Genomic DNA, 22,168 nt, shown 5'->3' with positions numbered 1-22,168 from the left:
TGGGCATTGCAATTCTACTCCAGGGGCACATTGTGTACACAATGAGCCTCATTCACAACAGCGAAGGGACTGGAGACCATGTGATGCTGGGATGTCTCCCACAGTCTTAGAGATCTGAACACTTGGTCCCTGTTGGTGGTGCTGTCTAGGGAGGTTTAGGGTTTAGGGTGTACAGCATTGTAGGAGGTTGGCTTTGAGATTAAAAGCTTCATGTCACATGCAATTCTCTCCCTCTTCCTCTCCCTCTCCCTCTCCCTCTCTCTGACTCTCTGTCTGTCGGTCTGTCTCTCAGTCTGTTTGTCTCTCTGTGTCTGTCTCTCTGCTTCATGCTCATGGCTGAGATGTGAGCCCTCATCTTCCTGCTTCTACCGCCATATCTGTAACCTGATGCCCACGATCCTCTAACATGAGGGTCCGGTCTCTCTGGAGCCACAAGCCCCAATAAATTCTTCCTTGTACAATTTGCCTGAGTCCTGGTGTTTTGTCACAGCAACAGAAAGGAAACTAATATAGGTGCCCCTATGGTGGGCTGGTTGCCCAGCCACACGTTGGAATGGAAGTAGAGGGGGAGGGGGAGGGCACTGAGTCTTTGGGAATTGTGGCCAGGGTCCTCTGCTTAGGGAGGTGGGGCTAAGAAATGTCTCTGCAGCCGGGCTGTGCTCTCAGTGATGCAAGACGCAGCTGAGGGCCATGCAGGGTTGAAGGACAGACCTCCAGAGCTCCAAGATGCACACAGTTCACAATAGGAAAGAGACCTCTAGGGTGAAGGAGCAAGAAGAAGATAGTTAGTGCTGAGCCAACGGCACAGATCCGGCTTGGAGATGAGGAGGGACTTGAGGAGGATAGTGGTGATGGCTGAATCACCATGAACTGCCCTCAGCCCACAGTCTGTGGACTTAAGAATGGTTGAAATGGAACTGGGGCAATGATTGAGCCAGTTAACGCACTTTCCATGCAAGCACGAGGACCTAAGTTTGGACCCCCAGAACCCCAGAATGTGTGGTAGCATCTGTAACCCCAGCACTATGGTGAGATGGGAAATTGAGACAGGAGACCCCTCATAGACTTGTGAGCCAGCTAGGCTGTCTCTAACATAACAGAAGGCTTGACGGAGAAATGTTTCAACTCTGTCTGTACTCCTTTGTATGATTTCCATTTGAAGCTCACAGACATGGACTCTAATATGTATTATTTTGCAATGTTGTACTATGAAGACCCTTTATCTACCTTCATTGGCCATATGGCATAGCCTGCTCTGGGCTGGGGCAGTAGAAAGTTCAAGAAGGCCAGACTTTGGTAGTTTGGCACAAGATTAATGTTCATAGCTCTTGTGTTTGCTGTGTGTGCTGGGGGGGACCTGAGGAGTCTCTGGTCTTGCCTCTCTGGGATTTAGAGCTCCATGTATGCAAAGAGGAGGCCATAGCCCATGCTGTCCTCCTGGCAGCAGCCATTGATTTTCCAGCCATGGCTAATGGTCATCAGGGCACAGTTGAGCAGGATGAAGGCCAGCGGGCAGCGGTTTGGCAGGGCAGAGCATCCTTGGGGGTCACGTGGTCTGCCCTCTGTCTGGAATGGGTATCAGCCTTAGTGGCAGCTCTGATGAGAAATCACAAGCGATCTGTGATAGCTGCTGCCGGCACCTCCCTTTTCTAGTTGGCTTTTTTAAGCCCCACAGCTCCTGCCAGGCTGCATCTGTCCCTACCATCCACAGTGGACACCATGCTGGCAGCAAATTCTACCTCAAGTGAAATCTGTCAATTTTAGTTTCCTGACAGCTCCTTGGGGCTGGCCAAGTAAAAGCAGGTGTCCTCTCCACAGACCTGATGCTGCTGGTGTGTGTGTATCCTCCCTTGCACAGACAAAGTAACAGGAGCTCTGGGAAGGATGCCGTTTGTCCCAGGTGACCCAGTTATATAGCAAGGATGCTGAGCAGATCCTGGCTCTGCCCCCAAGGTCAGGGTGATGGCTCGATGGCTGTTCTGCCAGGACAAGGAGTGATTAGCAGGCTGATGGAGGAGGCCGGAGGACTGCGACCGAGCTTCAGCATTTCCCCTGAGAGACAGACAACTAGGGCTGAGAGACAGATAGGAGATCCGTTGTCCATTTGAAGAAAAGGGCAGTGAACTGAGGTATCTGAGGAGTATATAGTTCAACGTTAAGGGGCCAGCTCTGGGGCTAGATGGACCTTTGTGCAAATCCTCAGCTCTGCCTCAAAGTCACTGCTGCCCACTGCCTCATCTGTAACCTAGCTGCAAACTGGCCCCTACTGCTCAGAGTCTGTGAAGTTAAAAGGAGTGATGACCAGGGCTGAAGCACCCTGTGTTCCTTCCCAGAGAGCGTGGCTGGCAGGAAGCGTGCTTATGGCTCCCGGGCTGCCACTGGAAACTATGTATCTATCTGGAGATAAAGGAAGTGTAATAAAGGAGAGCAAGTAGGGCCTGGGAGCCAGCTGGGGTGATGGTGTGACTGGCAGCTGGGAGAATGGTAGTGAATTTGACTCTGGTCTTAGGGGCATGATCTGAAAATGGGTCCCAGGAACCCCCACCCTTTTGAGTGCCACCACTGATCATTGTCTCATTTTCCTGGGACTGCTGTCATCTCTCACCCTGGTTTTCTGTTCATCCTGACTTGTCCTCTGTCCCTGGATTCACCCCTTTCCAGGACATCTGCATGACACTCCCTAGGAAGAGTTTAAACTGGAATGAGAATTAATTGCTAGGGAGCGGGGCCGCCTTGCGCACTGTCGTGCTGTCCTTAGGAGCTGCATTGGGAACTGGCAGACAGGCTGATGGCTAAGTGTAGCTGTTGTGCTTAGAATCACCAAGCGCCTGGCTGTCTTTCCTCTCCCAGCATCCCGCTTCCACTGCAAGAGAAATCGAGGCCCTAATGACAGACTTGGCTCACAGCTGGCACAAGCCCATAAGCAAAAGCAGCACTTGGTGAGCTGAAGGGGAGAGAGGATGCCAGAGCCAGGAGCCCCAGCTTCCTCCTGCCATCTCTCAGAGCCTTGGCAATTTCAGTAGTCAGGATGGCATTTGGGAGGCTGCTCATCAAAATTGTCATGGAAGGCGGGGTGTGTTGGGGGAGGAGCTGCAAGGTCCTTCTAAGTAGCAAAGTACGTCTCATGAATGACTACTACCTCAGAAAGTGGCTAGGGGGAGAGGAAGCAGTCTCCACAAGACAGTCCCTGACTCTCCTTGCTGGCTGGCTGCGTCTGGACCACATGTGCCCTTGACCTAGATCCCCCTCTTGGACCATTGATGGCAATGGAGAAGCCACGGTTTACATCCAGGCTGTGTTACCTGTTGTAAAACCACAGAGGGGCCACTCTGTGTAGATTGATGTGAACCAATGTACTCATCATTAATATTTTACAGACAGGCACACAGAGGGGCTGTGAGAGGCCAGTGGCTTGCTTGAGGGCCTGCCGGTGGGAAAAGTGGACACTTGTACCGTGGTTGGTCCAACAATAGAGGTTCATCCTGACCTCATCAGCATAGGCTGAAGGAAGCTGCAAAAAGAAGGCTGAAGGTGACAAGTGTCCCTGTTTTCTAATTCTGTCCTGAGCCACATTCATCATTGTCCCAGCCCTGCAGACTCATGACTCCTGCCCTGACCCACTGGAAGCTAAGATGTTTCCTCTGACATGGAATGAACTTTGGTGTGGGGGCACACCAGGCGTTCTTGGCTCCACGTTGCAGCTGTGATCTTGGATGACCTTTTCCTGACCTCGCTTTCCTTATCCGTGAAACGGGGATTGTGTCCAGCTCAGGCGGGGTGGTAGTGCCAAGTGCTTTGGAAGGAAACACATCAGATGCTCATTGTGTCTAGCAGTTGCAAAAGAACTGTGAGGCTCAAAACCATGACTGTGTGTAGGACTCTGGTGAAGCCCTGTGGTCGGAGGGTAGTCTCTTCTCTATGCTTGGAGAGAGAGGCTCGTGTGTAGGCTGTACTCAAATGGACAATCATTTTTGCTGATCCTGAAGGTACTTTGACTGCTGCTGCTGTTGTTGTTGCTGTTGTTGTTGCTGCTGTTGCTGTTATTGTTGTTGTTGCTGCTACTGTTGCGGTTGCTGTTGCTGCTGTTGCTACTGTTGCTGTTGCTGCTGCTGCTGCTACTACTGTTGCTGTTGTTGTTGCTGCTGCTACTGTTGCTGCTGCTGCTGCTACTACTGTTGCTGTTGTTGTTGCTGCTGCTGCTACTGTTGCTGTTGCTGTGGCTGCTGCTGCTGCTGTTGCTGCTGCTGCTGCTACTGTTGCTGTTGTTGCTGCTGCTGTTGCTGCTGTTGCTGCTGTTGCTGTTGCTGTTGCTGCTACTGTTGCTGTTGCTATTGTTGTTGCTGACCAGTTTCCCTAGGAAATCTCAGCCTTCCAAGTATTAGGTTTACAAAGCATGCCATGACACCTGACCCACTGCCATCTCTAACCCTCTGTTCTATAGTGCCTGCCTTCCCTGAACTGGTTACGGAAAGAGCTGGAAGGAACAGGGTACAGAGTGGTAGACTGCTCAGTAGCTCATGCCCACCTGGTAGGCCAGGGTAGGGAGATAGACATGTGGGGTCAATCTCCAGGCTGACCCCTATCCTGCCAGGAGGACTGGACCCTGCTCTCCTGAGCTTCAGCTGGAGCCCAAGCCTAGGCGGAGCCTGCATGAAGTGTGCACCTGCCCAGCTCGCTCACTGCTGCTGCTGCCCCTTATCTGGAGCTCCCCAGAGCCCCAGCTACCATTGATCAGAATCCTCCCTCCCACCCTTTCTTGTGATCTGCTCCACACCCCTCACTCATCCAGAGTCTTCTACACACTGGGAGGTCCAGACAGAGGGAGAACACCCACACTCGTAGGACTCCATCCTTGGAGGGCTCTTAGGGACCTCGGAAATGGGGTGAGCTGTGTGGCTGGACGGTGACAGTGGGAGGACTAGACGACCTTACCCAGACATCGCAACTGCATAGCTTTAATTTATTTAATCAATTCCGGCCCCCAGGCTGAGGAAGGGAAACGGCAGGATATTAAATCTGTCTCTCTTGCTGATCTGTCATAGGGATGTCAGCACACATTGATTCTCCTCCTCCTGCTTTTATTAACTGTCTCCTCCAGGGGCCGCGGGCACCACCGGTCCCAGCCTAGACCCTGCTGAGAGCAGGGAACAGATTGCAGGGGGAAGGAGGAGTATGGAGGGGGCTGGATGGGCCGTGGTGGTCTTTTAGGGGACAATTACAACAAGAAAACTTTCCGGTTTGTAATCTATGCTCTTCTGCTTACAAAGAAGGTGTGGAGTTTAGAGAGCAGCTGGGGAACTGGCTGTATCGCACAGCCCTGCAGGGACAGGGCTGACACTGTTCGTCGGGCACTGGATTAGATTCTGTTGGCTGTTGTAACCAATTACTGTAAGCAGAGTGGCTGAAAACAACAACAACAACAACAACAACAACAACAACAACAACACAGGTGAAACATGGAATGGTGACACACAACTGTAATCTCAGCACTCATGAGGTAGAAGGGGGATCAGGAGTTTGGGGCTAGCCCTGGCTACACAGCAAGTTTGACTCCAGCCTGAGATACAGGAGACCTCGTCTCCAAAAACCAGTACTTTTGGCCAAGAAGATGGATCAGGAGACAAAAGCACCAGCCATAGAAGACTGTGGACATCAGTTAGATCCCGAGAACCCATCTAAAGAGCCAGATACAGAAGCATCCATAATCCTAACGTTCCTGCAGTGAGATGAGGGCAATCACCTGGAAGCTCCACGTGGAGCTAACCTGAAGTGCAGTACAGCAGAAGAAATGAGGAGACAGACTCTGCCTCAGAGAGGTGGAAGGTGAGTGCCAACTCCCGAACACACACACTCACGTGCACACGTAATGCAAATGTGTCCCCAGGAGAAAATAACACAAAGCATTGTCCAGCAGCTCTGGGGTCGGTAGTCCCAAATGAATCATGCTGGGTTGGCACAAAGGTAGGGCTGTGCTCCTGAAGGCTCTGGGGAACACACTTCTACTGAACACGTTTCAGCTTCTAGAGGCTACTTGTATTCTTTGGCTCATGGTCTTTTCCAAGTTCAAAGTCAATGAGGCTGCTGAAGTCTATCTCATATCCAGTACCAACTCCTCCTCTTCTTCTTCCTCTTCCTCTTCCTCTTCCTCCTCCTCCTCCTCCTCCTCCCAGATCCTCACCTACCTAGATCCTCACCCCATCTGAAGGCTAGTTAACCAGATCCTTCATTTCATTTGCAGCCTTTATCCCCCTTCCCTGTACCACCCCTTACATAAAGTGACATAAAGTATGATACCCACAGGTTCCAGGGACTAGAATGTGGACATCTTTTGGAGACCTCACTGTGTGTCATACGCTGGCAGGAAGGCTCTCCTTCATATCCACAGCACCTCCAAAAGGCTGCATCTCATCGTACAGAAAGAACATCCCATCATGCATAGGGAAAGGCTGAGCATGGGCAGGTGGCGACTGCTGCCAGGAGGCAGGGTCAGGTCCTGTAGAACGCAGAGGCCAAGCTCCTCCACTCAGCTGCCCTGAGGATCAGGAGGCTCAGCCATCCAGGAAGGGGACCTGGAATGACCTGACAGGGATCCAAGAGAGGAAGCCAAGAATCTGTAAGTGACCTTCCCCAGCCTCAGCCCATATGGCAATGCAAAAGAACAAGAGTGTGCTTTCAGAAAGGGGGACTTGGGTCAGGTGGTGGCCTTTAACCCCAGCACTTGGGAGGCAGAGACAGGTAGATCTCTGAGTTCAAGGCCAGCCTAGTCTACAGAGAGAGAGAGTTCCAGGACAACCAGGGCTACCATACAGAAATCCTGTCTGTGTAGCCCTGTGTAAAAAAAAAAAAAGTGAGTGCAGGGGACTTGAACAGCCTCTCCAGACTTTGGGAGGCACTTTTTGTTCTAAATAATTGAGGCACTGCCTGGCTCCCTGTCCCCAGCTCATCTCCTTCAGACGATTTATTTGCTCATAAAATTGAAGGCCTTCTTTGGCACCATTTTCTGTTCTGCTTAGACAAATATTTAGCAGCCAGACCTAGCCTTAATTTCCTTAAATATCAGGGAGGGGTGGTGGTGGAAGATGGAGTGGTTTGTCCAGCAGAAGAGGACACGTGTGTCCGGGTCAGGGCCAGGGTGGGGGAGCTGCACCAAGTCTAAGAGATTAACTACCTCTCTCTGTGACCATCTATGTCTCCTCATGGGGGATGCAGGAAGCACAGGGAACAGGTGGCAGAGTGCCAGGTATTTTGTACTCAGCAGGGCTAGCATTCTGGGACAGTGCTTACTGCAGGCGATGGCAGAGCAGTCACGGATCCCTCCCCAGCCCCTGAGTTCCTTCCTCTATACAGAGCAAGGCTGATACACGTGAGGCAGAAGCCAGAGGCAGGAGCAGCTGGCAAGGGAAGGAGGGTCTGGTGCCAGGGCTGTAGGGACTGGTAACCTCCTGTGTCTCCCACGGAGATGTTCAAGGACTCATTTCATTCACAGATTCTTGGAGAAAAAGCCAAACCTGTGCTGAGCCCTGAGGTCAAAGAAAAAAGTCCAGGGACAGAGAGAAAGTCCTGCCTCACAGGGGCGTAGGTCTAAGAAGCTGATGAAAAGAGAAAGGCTTCATATGGGGAGAACCAAAGTCTAAACGGTCCTCATAGAAAAGGGGCGCGACTAAGATGAGTCCCAAGGTCAACCGAGTCCCTGGAAATGGGCAGATAGATGTCAAAGGGTTGATGTCCTCCGAGGCAGGGACCCTCAGAAGGCAGAGGTTCCGAAGTAGCAGGGACTCTCAGGAGCCAAGGAGCCCCAGGTGCTGCTGCTCTCCACTCTGGCCTCTGTAATTAGCTCCATTTCTCACCTCTCCTCCCATGCCTCTCCCTCTCTCCTCCACTCCCTGTCTGTGGGGGTAGAGGAGCAACTGGCTCCCTCCCAGACACCCAGGCAAGTAACCATTCCGCCTTCTCTGATAAACGACACAGCCAGCCTGCTCAATGCTTCAGGCCCATTACCTTAACTCTTACAGCAGCCCCGCTGATGAGGCTGTGTATGTTCCCTGTGTCACAGAAGCTGGGGTCTAGAGAAGGAATTCACAACACCAAGACAGCCCAGCATGTCTGATCATTGAGCTTGTGTGGTGATAGGGGTGGTTGGAGGGGGAAGGCGCTCCAGGGGAGGGGTGAGGCCTCTGCAAAGGCCCAGAGGTGAGTGGTGAGGTGGGGCCGACTGCAGAGCTGAGCAAAGAGCCTCTCTCACTGGGTGTCACCTGTTATGAAGGACGATGACCCTTCCCCAGAGCTTTTAGTCTTTAAGATACCGTCACTGTGGTCACCTTACTTGATCTTCTTCAGTTGATGGTGTAGAAAGTGGCCCAGAGAGGTGAAGATGGGGCCCAAGGATGCATAGCTGAGATGTGTTGGAGTTGAGTCCTATTCCTACGATAGCATCTCTCTAGGGTGCTTTTGGAAGAATGGCCAAGAAAGCTGGGGACCAGATCTGAGGAATCAGACCAGGAGCCCTTCATGGTGAGAGGGAGGCAGAAACAGTAGCAATGAGGACCTGTGTGCATCCATTACTGTTTTGTTGCTGTGATAAAACACCATGACGAAGGCAGCTTACAGAAGGAAGGATCAGGCAAGGTTCCGAAGATTTAGAGTCCATGATGTTAAAGTGGAAGTCTGGTGACTGAGCGGGAAGCTGAGAAGTTCACATCTTCAGCAGCAAGCATAATGCAGTGAGGGCATCCTGGGAATGGAGAGTGGCTTTGAAACTTCAGAACCCACCTCAGTGACATGCTTCCCCCAGCAAGGCCACCCCTCCACACCTAACTGGCCATCAACCCCAAACCTACCTTCCCCTTAACTGAATCACTTCCAGGAAGACCCTAAACCTGCCTTCCCCTTAACTGTGTCACCTGCAGGAAGTATCTTTGGTCCCACTCTTGTCCCAAATGCTCGCAGCACTCCACATTCACACATCTTGCTAAGAGGTTCCATCCACCATGGCTATGTTACACCTTCCTGGACCTATGTCTAATATTAGCTACAGGTATATGTATATGATGTATACATATGTATGTGTATGTATACATATGTATGTGTATATATGTGTATGTGTATATATGTGTATATGTGTGTATGTGTATATATGTGTGTGTATGTATGTATATATGTATGTATGTATATGTGTGTGCTGTGTGTATGTATATGTATATGCATGTATAGGTGTATGTGTGTGTATGTATACATATATGTACATGTATAAAACTGTGGGTGGAATCCAGGGCCTTGTGCATGGTGGACAAGACATCTACCACTGACCTTCACTCCCCCAGTGCTAGCTGCTGTGTGCTTGTGTGTGTGTGTGTGTGTGTGTGTGTGTATACTCTCTGTGGTGATTTGAAAGAAAATAGCCTCTATCGGTCCATAGGGAGTGGTACTGTTAATAGGTATGGCCTTGTTGAAGAAAGTATTCACTACAGGGTGGGCTTTGATATTTCAGATGGTCAAGCCATGCTCAGTGTGGCATTTTCTTCCTGCTGATCTAGATGTGGAACTCTCAGCTCCTTCTCCAGCACCATGTCTGCCTGTACCCACCATGCTTCCCGCCATGATGATAATGTACTAAACCTCTGGAACTGTAAGCCAACTCCAATTAAATGTTTTTCTTTAGAAGTGTTTCTGTGGCCACGGTGTCTCTTCACAGCAATGAATGAGATATTCTCTGAGCTTCAATTTTCTCACCAGTAAAATGGGTGTGTAACGATTCCTGCCTCATCTCTGGCGAGACAGTGTGATCACTGAGGTCCTGATAGCTCCTAACAGAGGACATGATGGACAGCAGTGGCCTGTGAATCAGTGTTAATCATTGTGGGTTGAATTTTAAGTGTCCTAAATCCCTAACACCAGGAAAGGGACTGGATGTGGAAATATGCTTTCTGCAGATGTAAGTAATCCAGATGATGTCACTGTCAGTGTAGTCTTAATCTAGTGCCCTCAGAGGAGGGAAATTTGGGTCCAAACAGCAACATACAGCAAGAGCAGAATATGAAGGTGGAGACAGAGACTGGAGTGACACAGGGATATGGAAGGATTGTCACCTTCACCAGAAGCTGAAGAGATGTGTGAGCCTGGGAAAGTTGTGACCCTGTCAACAGCTAGGCTTGGAGCTGTCAGTAAAGGAAGGTCACAGAGTGTCTCCTGTTTCTGCTGACTTATTGTGGCAGCCCCAGGAAACCAGAGACCTACTGTGTGAAGCAGTAAGACTGAGCAAGGCTCCAGGTACTAGCTATGAAGTGCTGGGAAAAGAGTGCTGTATATGAGGTCCTGAGTGTGAAGTGCTGGATACAAGGTGCTACATCTGAGGTAGTAAGAATGAAGTGCTGGGTACAAGATGCTGGATATGAGGTACTGAGTGTAAAGTGCTGGGAACAAGGTACTAGGTATAAGGTACCAAGTATGAAGTACTGGGTACAAGGTACTAGATATAAGATGCTGAGTATGAAGTGCTGGGTATAAGGTGCTAGGTATGAGGTAGTCTCAGACCCCATCCCTTTCTTACCTGGTGTTGACCCTCTGCCTCTGCACTTTTCTGTGCCTCAAGTACTTGCACCCTGCCTCCTCCCTGGCTCTGCTAGGCAGTCCAGTCCTGGCTGGAGGATGGCTGGGTCAGGGCTGGTGGCCAGAGCTGCGTCTTCTGGCTGGGGGCCGAGACCTGCAACACCTCATTACCAGGCAGAATGTAATGCAATTTCACCCTTGGCCAGCGTTGAAAGCCAGGCCTCTGCTGGCCGAGAGATGGGCCAGAAGCTGTTCTGGGGGGCCTCCTTGTCCTCTCCTGGGCGGGCAAGTCTCTGAAGCACCCAATTGCTGGCTCACAGTGAACTCCACAGCTGAAGCAAGCAGATAAAACTCGCCAGCGTGCTGGTGTGTGGTGTCCTGGAGCAAACACGAGGAGATGAATGAGTCTTTTCTGGGGCTGCTCCCATCTCCACTCCCCACTGCACGCTGCACCTCTGCCTGCTGCCTTTCCCTGCCTGGGCTTTCTTCCCTTCCTCCCTTTGTTTCCTGTTTTCAATAAACATGATTCATGCCGACCGGCTGGCCCTGTCACCAGCCCAAGGCCAGCTGTAATTCTCAGCAGTGAACCCGGGCCACGGCTAAAGCTCTGGCCCCGAGGACCAAGGAGTCTGGGCCCCTCGGGAAATGGTACACAGGTTGAAGGGATTTGGGCAGCCCGGGAAGATGGACCGGTGACAGATCTATGAGATGACAGAGTTCATCAGAGAAGCAGCTATGACTGGAGCCTCTGCATCACCCTCCTGTGAACATGGACAGCAGCTCTGCTCCTAGGCACGCCTGTCCAGGCAGCAGTACAAAGTTCCATGAATGCGTGGTTCATACGGAAGAAGTCTCTTCTCTTTCCTTCTGGAGGCTGGAAGTCCAAGCCCCAGCAGTAACAGGGCCTTGTAGTCTGAAAGGAGCCCCTTTCTGGGTCCTTCTACTCCTCCCAGGCTTTGAACTCACAGCTGGAGTGGTTGGGGCTTCTGTCTGTATCTCCAGTGTGTGGACACACAGTGTTTGTTGAGGGCACGGCTGACTGAAGGGAGAACCGGCATTTACTGAGCCCTTACTGTGTCCATACATCTCCATTAAGCCTATTAGGCGGATGCTGGTATCCATCCCCTTTTCCAGATGTGGAACTGAGCGTGGGATACAGATCCGATGACTGACAAGCCGGCGGGCCGGAGACTTGAATCAGGCAGTGTGAAAGATCCTTTAAAGGGCCATGTGGTTGAGCAGCAGAGACAGCACCTTCCCAGCCTCTGGGAGGTGACGCCAGGGTCTGAGGAACTGCTCGAGTGTCCATGCTGTGCATGCAGGGACCCAGATATGAGGTGGATGGGGACAAGTCCCCTGCTTCTCCCTGTGGGATTCTTTCAGAGCACTGCCCACAGAGGTCAGAGCCTGGGTTCTGTGTGATGAGGACATCACTTCTGTCTGAGCTTCTGGCTCTGTCTGCATCATTAAGGGGCAGCTTCTCAGTGAGGCCCACAGGGATCCGACTCTCCATGGCATTAGCAGGGGACCATGGCATTAGCTGGGGACCATGGCATTAGCAGGGGACCATGGCATTAGCAGGGGACACGACCTTGGAGACTGAACACCTGGCTTCAATTGTGACCTGGCTGCATACTGTCTGTGCAACCTTGGTCCAATTACTTGCTCTCTCTGGGCTCTCGTCTCCCTGCGCGTATGATGGGGAGGAAGAGAAGGAGGCCATGCCAGGCAAACAGAGCGTACGTCCAGAAAGCCAGCCGGCAGTGGCGGCCATTATGCGTCCCTTCCCCTCCTCCCAAGCTATCTGATGATGCTGGTCCCCCCTGCAGTGATGTGCACAGCTTTTTAACTCCTCTGTATTTAACTCACTCACTTAAATTTTTAACAGCTTTGTCTAAGAAATGAAAGAAAACACAGATAAAAAGCCATTTAGAATCATGGCTCCATAATCCAGGAGTTCTCTTTCCCAGGCAAGCTGTTCAGTAGTTATTCATGGGCGGGAGAACCTGGTGAGTAGCTGCAGCCTGCAAGCTCCCACAGGCGGGGGGCCCAGCCCCCCAAGACTGCCAGTCTCTCCCTCAGAAATGCACTCATGTGCCATCCCTTGGGAATGTAATGCCCGCAGGCCTGCTGGGCTCCTGGGCTCCTGGGCTCCTGGGCAGACATCTAGGGAGTAACGTGGAGAAAAGAGCCCACTTGGGAACAAGGCTCAGCTATGGCTGGCAGAATGCTCTCAGGTGCTCTCGGGGGCCGGTCATGATCAGGGGCCTGTAGTTAATCTAGGTCACTCACCAGTGTCCCTTGGGACAGCTGGGCTTGGGGTCACAATGTAGCTCTCTGAACTGTCTGGCTGTGTGGCTTCAGGTAGGACCCACAGGTCTCTTAAAACCTCAGTTTCCTGGACTATCAAGTGAGTGGCAACCTTCCCTCCTTTATAGTGTGAGGAGAGAGAAATGCTCTCATGCTGGAGAGCACCATCTCTTCAATGACAAGCGTATTCACAGAAGCATCAGAGCTATTGGGACATTCTGCCACGGGAAAGTACAGGGCAAGCCAAGGCAGAAGCCAGGCTCAGCATGGCGACAGCATGACCTAGGAACTGGGTCTTGGTAGAGGAGAAAATAGGTCCCTGGAGGGAGGTCAAAGCATACAGCCGTGCTTCTGAAAGGCCTGTGGAGGGTTTCCCTGATGTGACAGTCTCTCTCCATGTACCTTATGCCTCCATTCTCATTCCCTTAGGGCCCAGAAAGCAACCCACAGGGGTCCACACACAGTAGGTGCCATATCCATAGTCCCTGGGGACCTGCACACAGTAGGTGTTCTATGTGTACTCCTGTCAGTCAAAGATTGCATGGATGGTATTAAGTATATAGTTGCCTAACACAGGACTGCATGTGTCCTTGGGTTCTACACGGGTGTTTCTTCTTCACTCCCCTGGGAGCGGGGCCTGTGCCTCTTTAAGGCCTCGTGGCTTCTGGTGGCCGAACACACAGTATGGGCACAGTAAATGTGGCTGGAATGGAGTTCTCCCATCCTCTTTCCTGAGTGTAGTGGGTGGGGGTATGAAGGGGAGCAGAGAAGCAGCCTCTTCCAGTCCTTGAACTCAGCCTGACATGAAGCACAATTACAGTCCTGGCCTGACTACCCCACCCTCAGGGGTCCATTGTCTGACTATAGTTAATGCCTCACTAACCTGCTTGTTAGCTCCCTGCTGATGGCCATGGGTCTGATATCTTTCCCGTCTCCCTCTGTTTCACTATCTCCTTGGGAAGGAGCTGGCTCATCAGGCTGTGCAGAGAAGCCAGGCTGTGCAGGGCATCCAGGCTAAGCAGGGCACTCGGACTGTGCAGAGCACCCTGGCAGTCTCCGGACTCAGCACTTCTAGTCCATGCCAGGGCCAGCACTGGACCCAGAGGGAGGACTGATAGGTGGGAGTTGGACCAACTGCCAATCAAGTGCTGTGTGGGAGGTGCCATGGCCAGAGGACACCTTCTACTACCACCTTCTTCATCCAGCCATTCAAACCATTTGTCTGTCTTCACCACTGGTTCTAGCCCTTGCTCAGAGCCTGGTGCTCCCCAGACCATAGAACAGGTGCACAGGGTGGGCAGGAAGCTGCTGGGTGGTCCTGGTCTGCAGGCGTCATGACAGTTCCCTGTGGAACTGACCTTTATACCATGCCTTAAAGGATGCAGGTTACTCTAGAGGAGGAGATGAAGAAAATCCCAGTAGGCAGGGTCCAGCCTCAGCCAAAGTGAGGAGGTATGAGGTGTGTAGAAGGGGCTGACACTTGACCTGCCTCATAGATGCACCAATTTCTTCATTTCTTACAGTAAAGGAAGGAGAAGGAGGCAGAGACAGAACATAGGGTCTAAAGCCTGCACCTGATCTCAGAGATCAGCCACAGCCTGAAGCATTCACTCCAGTGCTGACCTAACCAAGCCAGATGTTCACATCTCCCCAGGTGGAGGGTGGTGAGAAAGGTCTTGGGGGAAATCCAGAGTGCTGTGATGGATTAGCCATGCCTGCCTTGGGAGCAGCAAGGGAGCAAGGCAGCTCTGAGCCGGTGCCTGCTCCTCTCTTATTTTACACACATGGAACTGAAGCTAAAAGAGGATATATAGGGGCTGGAGAGATGGATCAGTGGTTAAGGGCACGCATTGCTCTTCCAGAGGACCTGGGTTCAGTTCCCAGCACCCACATGGTTGCTTAAAATGGCCTATAACACCCGTTTTAAGGGAGATTTGACACCAGTGCCTTCCACTATATCTGCATGCATGTAGACCATACAGATTCATGCAGACATCTCTCTCTCTCTCTCTCTCTCTCTCTCTCTCTCTCTCTCTCTCTCTCTCACACACACACACACACACACACACACACACACACACACTTTATATATATATATATATATGTATATATATATGTATGTATATATGTATGCATGCATATACGCTATGTACGAATACACGTATATACATATATATGTATGTATGTACTTTTACACTCAAGAGTGAGGTGTTTGAACCTGACCTCCTCTACTAAACCTAGGACTTTACTTACTACACCAGGGATTTTTAAATCTGGGCATATGGCAGAACTACCTGTAAGGCCTATTAAAACACAAATGCTGGATCCCAGTCCCAAGTTATAGAATTCATCTCCAGTGAGCTATATGGTAGCTGCACGGCTAGTGTGGGACTCTCACCTTGGGAACTGCTACCCAATAGTTACCCAGAGAGAACCTGGCTGTATTTCTCTGGAGCTAGTCACACCCTCCTGGGCTCTCAGGGCTGCAGCAAGGGAGGCTGAGTTACCCCCATCCATCCATGTTTAGGAGCATACCTCAAAGAAGTTCAAGCTATGGTCTTTAACCTAAGCCCATGAGAAGCACCTGCTAGACTTTCAGAGGTCCTAATGTCAGGTTGTCACCCAGAGCAGCTGAGTCAGAACCTTAAGGGTAGGGGAATCCAGCCAACAATGTTTTCTACATTGGCCAGAGTGATTCTAACCAGCTTGAGAGTGAGTGGGAGAATCTAGTCTAAAATACAGTCATGATCAGCTGACATGAATGGGGCCAGAAGTCTAAAATTTGTGCATGCATGCGTGTGTGTGTGTGTGTGTGTGTGTGTGTGCGCGCGCGCGCGCGCATGCACACTAAAGCATGTACTCTGTTATATAGGGCGGCCAGAAGACAACCTTGGATGTGTTCTTAGGAGCTGATCACCTTGGTTTTTGAGACAGGGTCTCTTACTGGGCCTGGGCTCATCAATTAGGCTAGGTTGGCTGGCCAGCAAGCCTCAGGGATCCACCTATCTCTTCTTTTCCTGTACTTAAATTCCAAGTGAGCACCACCAGAATTTTTATGTACGAACCAGGGATGGAACTCTCGTCCTTATGCTTAAGTGTCAAGCACTTTACCAACTGAGCCATCTTCCCAGCCCTTGAGTTTTAACAAACGCCTACAGGTTGCTGGTGTTGACGGTCCACGGGATGCACTTTGAGAAACAAAGTCCAGAGGAGAGAAAGAGACTTCTGTGTAAGCCCCAGTCTGACATGTTTTTAAGATACTGCACGTAGAGAGTTCTGTGTCAATGTCAGTATTTGCAAGACCTCCCCAGATGGAATTCCCAGAATTCTTGTCTCTCTCTCTCTCTCTCTCTCTCTCTCTCTCTCTCTCTCTCTCTCTCTCTCTCTCTCTCTCTCTCTCTCTCATTGTGAGCCCTGAGCAGGAAATGCAGGGACCCCTCCAGAGCACACCACCCAAGCACAGTCCCCAAGGGCCTCAGCTGCCTTTGCAGGCAGGAGCCTAGCTTGCCAGCCACTCCATTCTGCCTTCATCTCCATTCTGGGTTTTTGGATTCATTGCATGGAAAGCCAGCCCTTAGGCTGATAATCGACTTCTCGCTTTCTGCCGGCACTTTCCCCAAATCCCACTGTCACTCTGCCTAGGATTCTTCCTGCCCAAGCTGCCTATAGGGCATGTCAGTCAATCCATGCACTTACTGAGCACCAACTGTGTGCAAGGGGATGATAGTCGGCCCCGGCAATAACAGCAGTGGGGCAAGTTTGGCTCTCCACATGCACAGCTAAAGCTCTTCCCAGGTTCCCCCCAGATAGGTTTAATCGCTCTGGCCTTTATCTCTGGAACACAACAAATTTATGATTCTAAGCACTCTGGCTTGGCTCTGGTTGTTCAAAATTTTATGATGATATTGTTGTGGACTACAGTCCTCCAGGCATGGCAGACACTACCATCTTACTCTGAGCAGCTGAGACTCCCTGCAGGAGACCCTCATCGAGATGGAGGCGCCCTATCTATGCAGCTATGGGGGGACTGCCATCCATGCTGGGGTGAGATGCGTTGGAGATGTGGCTGATCTGGAATCACCAACAATATTATAAGCTCCCGTAAGCAAACCCAATAAACTCACTGGGTCTCCAATCTAGGCTTGGGTGGGATTCTTTCTCTGGTCTGTTGTTGGCACCCTATCTGGAGTGACCTGGGTTTTGTTCACCTCTCCCCATGAAAAGGTAACACAGGAAACTGGGTTTCAAGTTTATTTAATCAGACCCTGTCAGTTGTAAGTGACAAAGAAAAGCTCAAATGTAGAACCAAGACTCCAGGCATAGCTTGATCTGACACCTCAAACTGTGTGTTTCTCAGCTGCTCGGTTCCAGGTGCCCGTATTCTTAGAACCAATACTGTGGTTAGGAAAAATCTCATGTCCTCCTGGAAAACTGAGGGCCAAGTAAATTGATGATAACATTAGGATTGATTACTAAAATGAATTTGCCACCAGGCCATAATGGCCATGCACCACACACAGTGGTCAGGGGGATAATGGACTACTCTGGTTGGCTTACCCTGACCCCCAAATGCATGTCTCCATCCAAACCAAGTGTCTGGAAGGGAGAAGGTGATTTAGAAATTGAGGGAAACGGGTGGTAGTCATTAGCTATCAAAATTGGGTGTATGTGGCCCTGGCAGGATGGCTCAGTGGCTAAAATCACTCACTGCTCTTCCAAAGGACCCTTGGGTTCAGTTCACAGAATTCACATCAGGAAGGTCACAACTGCTTGTAACTCATGTTCCAGAAGTGTGTTAGTTAAGGTTTTACTGCTGTGAACGGAAAACAATGGCCAAGCTATAAAGGACATATAAATATATGTTGTCTTATAAAGGACAACATATATTTGGGGCTGACTTGCAGGTTCAGAGGGTCAGTCCAGTATCATCAAGGCAGGAGCATGGCAGCATCCAGGCAAGATTGGTGCAGGAAGAGCTGAGAGTTCTACATCTTCATCTGAAGGCTGCTAGTAGAAGACTGGCTTCCAGGCAGCTAGGGTGAGGATCTTAAGCCCACGCCCACCGTGACACACCTACTCCAACAGGACCACGCCTTCTGACAGCGCCACTTCCTGGGCTGAGCATGTATAAACCTTCACAAGGGGATTCAATTTCTCTGGTTTCCCTGGGCACCTGGACTTGTATACACAAACCCACACAGAAACATACACAAACACATAATTAAAAGTAAAAATAGATATCTTTTAAACAGAAGGTAAACAGACATAGGAAGGTAAAAATAAAATCCCCACAGTTTCTCAGGACACACTGAGCAATGGTGCTAGGAGAACGTCAGGTAAAGCCTTTTAAAGCTTACTGCCTCTGTGTGTGTGTGTGTGTGTGTGTGTGTGTGTGTGTGTACATGTGTGTGAGAATGTATGTGTGTTAGTGTGCAAGCTCAGGCATGCACATTGCACATGAGGTCGTAGGACAGCTTGTGAAGGTTGGTTCTTTCTTTCAACATTTGGGTCCCAGAAATCGAACTCCGATCATCGAGTTTGGCAGCAAATGCCTTTATCTGCTGAGTCACTTGTCAGCCCAACTTGAGGCTTTGAAAGGTCCTCAAAGCTCCCAGAATTTGGACAGCAGACGGTACCAGAAGGTAGTGTGGTGATGGCCCGTGGTCCCAGCTCTCTGCCTCTTCAGAAGTGAGCAGGCACCCGTGCCCCAACTCAAGGAAGCACTGCTGAGGTTAGGGCGTTCTCTCTTCATTGATCTGCTGATTTCCAGCCAGCCTGGCTCGGCTTCCAATGGGGAGTATGAGAATGAGCCAAAGACTCTGTAGGTAGGAGTTGAAATGGGGGAAAACTGGGGAACTTGTCTAGTGGCTTTGAAGGAACATACAGCTATCAGTTTCGTTCGCATGTGGGAATGGAGGCATAGGTGCAGCCTGAAAGATTGCATTTCTGGTCTCTGTTCTTGGGTCTCTTGAAGTGGTACTTTATATTCTCACCCTTGCCAAGGCCACAGCTGGGTGGAGCCTACCTCCCCTCGGGCAGAGCTGTAGTTACAAGTGGCTGAGAGCTGCTAAGTGTGGGCACCAGGAACTCAGCTTTGAATTGTCTTCAGCAACAGTACCGGGTGCTTTTAACCTCGGAGCCATGTCTCCAGCCCTAGGAAAGGTCATATTTAGGGTTCTCCATTGGCCTGCTGTGCCTCCCTAATTTAGTGAGAAGAGGGGCATAGAATTACCCTTGGACCCTTCAAGGACCCCCATTGCAGAGGTGGCCTGACTCATGGCCCACAAGAGAGCTCCCGACCAGCCTTAGAGCGATGAGGCAAACAGCAACTTGTCCAATGCGTCAGTGGATTCTTGACGCAGCACTGCTGTGGCGCTAACTGACCAGTGAGAGCTGGAGACCAGTGTGACCCAGCCCAGCACTGCACCACGGCTTTGGAGCCTTGTAGGGATGAGACAGTAGGCGCTCAGGTCTGTAGTACTCCACAAAAGGCCTGTAATCACAGGACAGTCTTAACTTCACGGAATGTCCATCAACTCATCTCTGAGGTGAGGAGAGCAGTGGTGGTGGTGGTGGAGGGGTCGTCTAACCTGACTGTGGGATCCACAGCTCCAGGATCTGCTGCTGCCCAAGGTCCCCCTAAACCTTCCTGGAACCCTTGCCTGGGAAGTGGCCCCCTGCAGTAATTTAGGAGTCCTCACACTTAGGGAACAGCCTCCATATAGAACGCAAGTCAGGCTGGGATAAGTGCAGAAATAGATGTGTGAATTTGTTCTGGGAGCCAGGAGGGGGTGGGGTGGCACTCTGGAGAGAAAATGTGCGGGAGGATGGGGGGGTGGATTCTCCGATGACAAGATGAGCTGGCCCAGGGATGGATGACTCTCCTGGCAGTGAAGAAGGAGAAGGGCATTTCAGGTGGCGGAAGGAACGCAAGCCCAGCAGGGGCACCCAGGAGCCCGAGCAGTGTGTATGACAGGGGCCTGGAGAGAGATACAAAGGACAAGCCAGTGGCATATTATAGAGCCAGAGGGAGGTCATAGAGGAAGAGAGGGACCTGGAGGGCCAGGCAGTGTGGGGCATGGGGCCTCTGGAACATGGACCCCACCACCACCACCACCATCAGAGGATTGGGGAAGGGAACTCTCCTGGCTCTCACAGCTCCTCATACCAAGTCCAGATGGCAAACAAGGGTCGGGCTCAGGGTTCTGTAGAGCCCGTGGGACCTGAAACATAAGCAGGCTCGGCAGGTGGGAGGACCCGAGGGAGATGCTGCAGTTAAGTAAGGGGGAGTGAAGTTTAAATGAATGATACAGTGGATAGGTGAACAGCCAGGAAAATAGGGTGACTGGAAGTGAGGGGCTGGCACAGCCCTAGAGGAGCCACGGACTCTGTCCTGTGCATGCTGCATGGTGTATGGCTGCTGTGTGAAAGGCATGGGCTTGGGGACCAGTCAAACCTGGCTTCAAATCCTGCCTTCCAACGGTTTTGCCATCTATTAACTGTGTGACCTTGGTCTGGTGACTCAAGTTCATAGTTAACTCTTTTGGTTTGGTGGTGGTAGTGATGATAAGTTTATTTTTCGAGACAAGGTCAGATGTAGCCCAAGCTGGCCTGAAACTTGCTACGTAGTCATGGCTGACCTTGAACCTCTGATCTTCCCGCCTCCATTTCCTAAGTGCTGTAATTACAGGTCCCATGTCTGGCTCTGTCACCCTTTCTATAAAACCTTCTAGGGTCGTTAAGGGAGTAAATACAACGTGGGGCAACAATTACTAATCATGCTTCTATCTCCCACACCCTTTGCACAGCCTTCATTAGAAGGCACCGCTATGAGCCCCCTTTACAGATGGGGAAATTGATGCACAGAATGGTTTAATAATTTGCCCAAAGTCACACAGCAAGTAACTGGAAGAAGTGAGATTTGAACTCAAGTCTTCCGACTCCAGGGCTTGAGTGCTAACCCTACACCTCCTCTGTGAGACGATGTAATGCACACACCAAGATTTTCTTTCGAGGACTTTTTTAAACCCTACTAAACAGACAGATGGACACTGAGAACAAGCAGCTGACTGTGAAACAGGTCCTGAGGCGATGTCCCTGGGCAGTTAGGGTTGTGTCCTAAGTCCACTGCTGCTGCACCACTGCCCCCTACATTTGTGAGGCAGCAGTGGCGATGCCTAGGGTCTGCCATGCACCACACATAGCGCGCAGGTAACTTTGCTTGTCTTTACCAACCACTTGTATGTTTGTTGTTCCATTTTTATTTCATTTACTTACTTTTTTTTTTTTTTTAGACATAGTTTCTCTGTGTAGCTTTGGCTGCCCTGGAACTCACTCTGTAGACCAGGCTGATCTCAAACTCCCGGAGATTCACCTGCCTCTGCTCCCTCGTGCTGGAATTAAAGACGTGCACCACCACGGCTCAGTATGTTTGTTGTTTTAAAAGACAGCACATCAATATGTAGCCAAGGCTAGCCTAGGACATAAGGTCCTCCTGCCTCAGCCTCCTGAGTTCTGGTGTCACAGGCATGGCTGCCATGAGCAGCTACAGCTCATGGGGTAGCTTGAAGGTGAATTCAGAGAGGCAAGGCAATACTGATAACAGCCTCCAGTGAGCAATGCATCCATCAAGTTCACTGAGTACTAAGTGCTGTGGTCTGAGCCACAGACCACATATCCTAACGACAGTCACACAGTCTCTAGGGAAGAAAAGTCCTCGGCACCTGGGTCCCCATGGAATAGTATTTGTTTCTGACTCCATTTCTGCGTCTCTGGCTTTGTATCTGATAAATTTCGCTGCCCTAGGCTGACTGGGAGTGGGGGTGGGGAACTGGGGTTCAGAGACTCACAGTCTAGGCTGGGTAATGGTATCAGCTCAAAGCGTCAAAGGAAATACAGCCTCCCAACAACGAGAGTGTCTCACCAGCTCTGGTCTTCTTGTCCACAGGACTGAGGTGCTACCATCCCCCACCTCTTGGGAGAGCAGAAGCCCCTGGGCTGGGCTTGAACTCACTGGGCCTTGCAAACAGTGACTTCTCCATTACATTTATCTCCCTAAAAGGAAGATAATTATTCCCTTGGGGTCGTGGGAAAAAGAAGGAAGATGGTGGTGGATTACTGGGACCAGTATAAAAGGAAGAGGTCAGGGAGTGTGGGAACACAGGAAGAGACAAAAAAGAGAAGGAGAAAGAAGAAGAGAGAGAGGAGAGAGAAAAGAAAAGAAGAGGGGGAGGGGAAATCATCAAACCAGTTCTTCAAGTACAGCCAGCAGCTTTGGCTAGGCTGCTCACACACACACACACACACACACACA

The 22,168-nt window shown here is 50.8% G+C and overlaps 1 long non-coding RNA gene across 1 annotated transcript; it reads right to left on the bottom strand.

The window, feature by feature from the left end:
• Positions 1 to 972: 972 nt before the first annotated feature.
• On the bottom strand, positions 973 to 10,764 carry LOC110292176. The gene is made up of 4 exons (XR_002377681.1): positions 10,547 to 10,764; positions 8,606 to 8,731; positions 5,339 to 5,401; positions 973 to 1,596 (listed from the first exon to the last, which is right to left on the bottom strand). It is a non-coding gene; the product is annotated as an uncharacterized LOC110292176 (long non-coding RNA).
• Positions 10,765 to 22,168: the final 11,404 nt, after the last annotated feature.

The sequence above is a fragment of the Mus caroli genome, chromosome 4 (assembly GCF_900094665.2).
Source record: "Mus caroli chromosome 4, CAROLI_EIJ_v1.1, whole genome shotgun sequence".
Lineage (NCBI taxonomy): Eukaryota > Metazoa > Chordata > Mammalia > Rodentia > Muridae > Mus > Mus caroli.
The sequence above is the reverse complement of the archived record's forward strand: the minus strand, read 5'-3'. Positions and strand labels throughout refer to the sequence as shown.